The sequence below is a fragment of the Montipora capricornis genome, chromosome 11, assembly GCF_036669925.1.
Source record: "Montipora capricornis isolate CH-2021 chromosome 11, ASM3666992v2, whole genome shotgun sequence".
NCBI lineage: Eukaryota > Metazoa > Cnidaria > Anthozoa > Scleractinia > Acroporidae > Montipora > Montipora capricornis.
This window is the reverse complement of record NC_090893.1, coordinates 24,240,487-24,247,259: the sequence shown is the minus strand read 5'-3', so window position 1 is coordinate 24,247,259 and position 6,773 is coordinate 24,240,487. Positions and strand designations below refer to the sequence as shown.

At 40.0% G+C, this 6,773-nt stretch overlaps 1 pseudogene; it reads right to left on the bottom strand.

Annotated features, from left to right (window-relative positions):
* Window positions 1–1,162: 1,162 nt before the first annotated feature.
* LOC138023245 (E3 ubiquitin-protein ligase TRIM71-like) lies at window positions 1,163–3,343 on the bottom strand (annotated as a pseudogene).
* Between the last annotated feature and the right edge of the window lie 3,430 nt (window positions 3,344–6,773).

Here is a 6,773-nt window from a genome sequence, read left to right as displayed (position 1 = left end):
CTCAAGCACAAACATAAGAAGCTTATGCTAGTGAAACGAACGTCGACATAAGCATAAAAATCAATCAAAGAATCCGCCATTTTGTTCAAATGCTCAGAGTGCTTTAATTGGCCAAACAGTAAATTTCCTTGTGCTTATGCTGTGTTTCGTTTTCACACAACGCAAGCAAACACAAGCATAAGTGCAAGCACAAGGAAAAGGGAAAGATTTTAATCCTTGTGCTTGTGCTTGTCTTAACCCCGTTTTCACGGTGAAATAAGCGCTCTTATGCTTTCGCTTGCGTCCCTAGTGAAAACCAGGCTTAAGTCTTGTACAGCGTTGGATAAGAGAAGATCGTGATCAGTCAAAATTGATTAAATAGTATTTATGAAATTTAAGTGGCCTTCTGCACGACTGATAAGCCATGTTAAAATGAAAACACTTTCTACGTCAATTCAAATTTTTCTTTTTCAAATCTAATCTCAACAGAAAAGTGCTTGTCCTTAATTGGAGAAAGTCGTAACCAGCTTAACACATCACTGCACAACCTTGTTCCCAGGGCTTTTCCCTCACTTGGAGGGAGAAGCGCCCTCAGAACGAGGTTGATTACTGCCTACAATACCTACCTTTAAAACACTGAGAACAAATTGTAAGCACTTAATTCACAGAAAAGATAACAAAACAAAATGCCTCCAAAATTATCCATTTGAAACTATTTTTTTTTTCCAGTAGAGTTTTCCCCGTTTATCTCTTGCTTTCCACCAGGGTAGTTGCAGATTCTAGTACGTAGCTCTTTTTATTGGAAAGGTATAAGGGAATCTTGGCTTTCTTTACATTTTGTTTCATTAACGTACGAATTTGCACATTTGGCATCAATCATGCTATTTAAAAATTGACGTCAAATGATAAAAGAACTTGTTAAACTTTAGTTAAACCTCCAATTTTCAGCCTTTTAGCTTTGATAACGAACCAGTTATTAGCCATTAAAAACTGATAAATTCTTGGGTGACAAAGGCACCACTGATCCCATATATTCTTTGTAAAATATGGAATTTTTCAAAGCTTCATTTTTCAGACCTTATTAGAGCTCATGCAATGCACTTTCAATATTCATTACTTTACTCTCGACTGACTGATCAGAAAACGTTAGACTTATGCTAATAAGGCAAAAAGATATCACATCTTAATGGAAAATAGAAATCAAGCTGTTGCCCACGTCGGCTACGATGAGATTCCCACCACTGTTTATAGCAACGGTAGAAGGAAAGCCATTTTTGAAATACTGTCCATCAATTTTACTCAAAAACTTGCCGCTCAGGGTGAAGAGTTGCAGCCTATGGTTACGTGCATCAGACACAATCAGTCGGTTGTACTTGTCAATAACCAGTCCAAAAGGACCATCAAACTGGCCATCATTGGAACCCTCACAGCCAATGTCATGTAAATACACTCCTGTTTTGTCAAATACCTTGACACATTTAGCAGAGTAATAAGAAACGAAGAATTTGTCCTGGTGATAAATAGCGTAGTATGGGGATTCATCTCAGTCTGGGGCACCAAAGGATTGGAGCAAGTCATTCCCGTCAGGGGAGAGGACCTTGATTTTCTTGTCCGACCTGTCAGTTATGATTATACGACCATCACTCGCAATGGTAAGGCGACGTGCTTCATCAAGATGTTTATAATTAATGTGTTTGATGAAGTGCCCCTCCTCACTGAACAGACGAAGCTTATTGTCGCTTTCCGGAACTAAAGTCAGCAGGTCGCCAGAGTCTGTAAATGCCACAGACCAAGGTGTACCATCAATTTTTATCTCACTTCGAAACTTTCCTTCTGAGCTTAACAGTTGAATTCTTTTATTAAACCAATCTGCAACAGCAATCGTTCCCGTTTTGTCACTCACATCAATGTCGTTAATGCAATCAAATTCTCCTCGTCCCTTCCCTTTTGAACCAAACTGAAAGGCAAATTGATATTCATGTTGATGAACCTGCACAATCCAAGGACTACCAGTCAGCGGCTGTCCATTAACGAGAATCTCTACTCTGTGTTGTCCGGCACACTGTGGTGTGTATGTCACTTTGTATTTCCCGTCTTTGGTGTCTTTAATGTCTGTTTTTAGTTGATCACCTTCTGGAGTCAATATGTCGACTTTGATTTTATCATCTTGTTGATAACATTGAAATCCTTCTGAATCCTTTGTAACAATTACGAAATATGTCTCCTTCCTTTCTTTTACTTCCTTGCTGTCTTGGCCTTCAGCTAAGCACTTTGAGGGATCAGTCTTGATGACAACAACTCGATCCATAAGATCCAATTTCTTTTCCACCAAGTAATGTACATGTGGCGACATGTAAAGATCGGGTTTTCTTAAATTTAACAGTTCATTACAACGTCCGAGGATGGCGTGATTTGTTTGTAGAATTTCGACGCTGAAGTTTCTATCCAAGATACTCTGACAGCGTTCGAAGCAGCTTTTCAGCTGGGTGGCAACCAGCTCGAAGTTTTCTAGTCGCGTTGCGTGATGTTTTTGTTCCCCTTCATAAATTTCACGAAATTTGTCCTTCATTTTCCTCTCGTGTTCTCGCAAATCACGAATCAATTTTTCCACAGTGTCTGTCATTTTCTTTTCCTCGTTCAAAATTTCCACTTTGTTTTTGTTCCTTAGAGCAGTTTGTTTCTTAATTTCACTCTCATAACTGACCATTTCCGCTTTCACTTTGGCCACAGCGTCGGACATTTGCATCTTTTGTTCTGGTGCAGCTTTCTGAATGTCTGTCTTAGAGTGTCGATCGTGACCCACTACAGTACATTTGTGGCAAATCAGAACTTTACAGTCTTCGCAGTAAAATTCGAGGGGTTGATCTTCATGATATTGCTGTGAACACATCACGGGTCTATGGATCAACTCTTGCACATCTTGCGCTTGTAGTTTCTCCATCAAAACATTGCGATGACCCCTTGAGGCCTTTAAGCGTTGGTGAGCTTCAAAACAAGATGTGCACAGAAAATCCTGGCACACGAAACAGTAACATGTTGCCGTATTGTTCTCGTCACAACTGTTGCATCTTTGAGACTGTGCGCTGCCATCTTCTAGAGCCAGAACATCAACCAATCGGTTGAGATGAAACGATGACGGCAAATTCTCGAAGGTGTCTGTTTCCGGAATTTGGAATGAAGTCTGGCAAACCGGACATTTGATTGTCTCTTTTAGCTGTCTCCTTGCGAAAGTTGCATGTCTGTCGAGACACTCCAGGCAGAATGAGTGAAGACATGGTAGTGTCTTGGGATTTGTGACAGTCTCTATGCACAATGGGCATTCTGCTTCCTTTTTAAGATTCTTGAAAAGCTGTTGAACATCCATGATGAAGCCAAGCAACGCAAAATGAGGGCGTGTGAAATAGTGACGTCACTTAAATCCCTGCACTCTGTGCAGCCGAGTGGATGACCCCGCTACTTTCCGATTAAGTGTCACGGAGTCTTTTTTATGGCATTCTAATGCACTTCTTCACGAACTAACACCCATTTTTCAAACCCGAAATTTTAATTTGACTAAAAACTCAGGGTGCTCACCATTAAGCTAAACCGACCGTCCAGAAACTGATCCGCAGAAAATGGAACGACATTTTCGGATTGTAGCGATGCAACTAAATGACGGTCCTCTCTTCCTGATTCTCCCACTCCATGGTTTTCCTAAACCATCATGGAGGACGCAATAGTTGCGATGCTTTGCTTAGATTCCGAGGAGTGAGGAAGACATCGTTTGAGAATCTTCAGTTAGGACTGCTTGTGACCGTTCAAAAGATTCTCTACCATTTCTGCATGAACAAATTTTTGAAAACAAAACTTGATTACCTTGATTAAGAAAATAACACAAACAGCGGTGATAAACATTGAATTCCAACGCATTTTTATAAAACTTGACGTTTCGTATGCTAGTCAACACACATTTTCAAAAGTGACCGTTACAATTTTTAAAAACTATATATATATCGTAAACAATAGGGGTCTGGAACTTAGACTGAGAAGAATGATCTGCAGCAATACGTGTCTGGACATAATGAAAAGTAATAGCTAAAACAGCAATAACTTCTCACTACTAATATTGACATTAAGGGAAGGCTTTAGCTCTTGAATGAACAAAGTCTCTTTAATTTTGCAGTGAAAGTCAATAATAAGATTCCATTTTTAGACATCCTTCTCAAACGCTGCCCTGACAACACTGTGAATGTCTTCTTCCGGTAGACAGATGTCTACATCTGTCTACCGGAAGAAGACATTCACAGGCCTTTACACCAAGTGGGATTTATTCACACCTCGCAAGTACAAATTAAAATCAACCTGATCCGCACTCTCACCTATCGATGCTTCCGAATTTGCTCCTCGCCATCTTTATTACAGGCCGCTATTAAAGATCTGAGAAAGCTCCTGTTGCAAAATGGTTACCCTCAAGGCGTTATCACGTTCAACATTAACGATGTATTGAACAAAAGTAAAAACAAATAAAATAACCCTGTTCAAGCTACAGTCCCCAAAAAAGATATCTTAATCGTGTTACCCTACTTAGGTCTTCACAGTAACCAAGTCACGAAACGTCTGAAATCCTGCGTATACAATTTCTACTCTTTCGTCAATCTCAAGATCATATTCCAAAACACACGCCGCATCAACTCCTTTTTTCCATACAAAGATCGCTTGAACCGATCTCAGAGGTCCAAGGTCGTCTATAAAGAAAGCTGTCTGCTGGAACTGCGATGAATTCTGCATTGGCAAAACAAAACGAAGACTCCACGACAGAAAAAACAGAACATTTAAAGGCCCTAGCTAAAAGTGACCATTCATCATCCATTGCTGATCATGTGAAAACTACTGGCCACGACATTAAATGGAATCACTTTGACATATTAGCGTCCGGAAAAACTGACTTTCACTGCAAAATTAAAGAGACTTTGTTCATTCAAGAGCTAAAGCCTTCCCTTAATGTCAATATTAGTAGTGAGAAGTTACAAAATTGCTGTTTTAGCTATTACTTTTCATTATGTCCAGACACGTACTGCTGCAGATCATTTTTCTCAGTCTAGGTTCCAGACCCCTATTGTTTACGATATATATATATATATAGTTTTTAAAAAGTGTAACGGTCACTTTTGAAAATGTGTGTTGACTAGCATACGAAACGTCAAGTTTTATAAAAATGCGTTGGAATTCAATGTTTATCACCGCTGTTTGTGTTATTTTCTTAATCCAGATACTACGTGGTTTTAATATCTCAAAATTTATTATATAGCAGTTATCCCAGACCAGGCATCAAGTAAGCAAGATTATCCAGTGTTTCCTCCTGATAAAACACAAAAAAGGAAATAAAGATTAACCTTTCAATGTAGAATTTAACGTCGTGCTCACCCAATTTTTGTTGTCCTTTCCTTTTGATTGGGCTTATTTTATACGTAGGAGCAACCGCAAAGTAGAAATAAGCGAAAACAGGAGTAATAAAGTAGCTCAGTCATACGGAACCAACCTATAAAGCGTCTTCTCTGACGTTACTGCGCGGCCTGCATCAACCTCTTTCAATGCGCTTGTTTTGCGTGTGAGAAAGTCACGGCATAAACATGGTTTTTGTTTTCTCTTGGGACCGTCCGGTAAGTCCGAACAGAAACTGGATACAATGCTTATGCAAAATTTGGGGGGACAAACAAAGAGTATTATGGTAATTTCCAAAGTGGACTATTGGCTGTTAGAACAATGACTTTTTTTGTTCCGTGGTTGGCAAATTTGAATTCCGTCGTTTTCATCTTAGCGTGGACACACGACGGGAAAACATGTTCTTTGAAGTTTGAGTTTGGCAGCCGTTAACTTAAGCAAACTTTTGCTTGCGATAGTTTGACTGAACGTGTTTGAAGCATACCTTATCAGATCAGGGTTAATTTCTTAGAAAAAGTCTTTGATATCCAGTCTTGCTGCCATTCTACGAAAACTTGCATGAACATCCCTCCAACTTCGAAGGATTGAAGACAAAACTTGTCATGTTTGCAACCAGTTAGAGCATGTTTTCCCCGTGACGTGTCCATGCTTAGGTGAAAACGACGGTATCAAAAGAAATGTGACGTCAATGTTTGTAAAGAAGAAATTCGCTATAGCCTTTTTTCCATTAGTGTAGCAGCTCTCGTAAGCTGTTATTCTTTGGTAGTGTAAGCAGCTTTTTGTCTTTTGCTTTTGGATAGGGGGGCGAGCCAATCACATTATACGTTACGAGAGCTGCTGTATTTGTCTGATAGCCTAACGTCATTCTGGCGTTGACTCGTTCTCCCGTTACGTCTTGCTCACGCCGGCGGGCTCCTGAGCAGGGTTTGCTTTTGAGGCCGGAGGCCGGACGTTTCGTCCAGTCGTTTCCCATTCCATGTCCGGAACTTTGATGCCAATATTTCAGGGGTTTGTTATATTTTTTATTATTGGTAATGGTAATGGTAATGAATTTATATAGCGCATTTTCTATTAATATATTCAAATGCGCTTTACAAGGAAGTGATCTATGGGTGAGATCGGACATCAGCATATACAGGCACCGCTGGCATCCGCTATCAGTCCATTAATGATCTCACCCAGCACATCGATGAATGAAATGAGGCCTGACCACAAAACCGGGAGCTCCATGCCGTACTCTTTACGAATAGTGTGTTGGTTCTTTTACATCCCACTGGGTTGTGAGCATTGAAAGGTTGTGAGACGGGGCCTACGGTTTATAGTCCTTACCCGAGAAGAATTGAAAGTCTTAACCATTTGCGGATGTAATTACA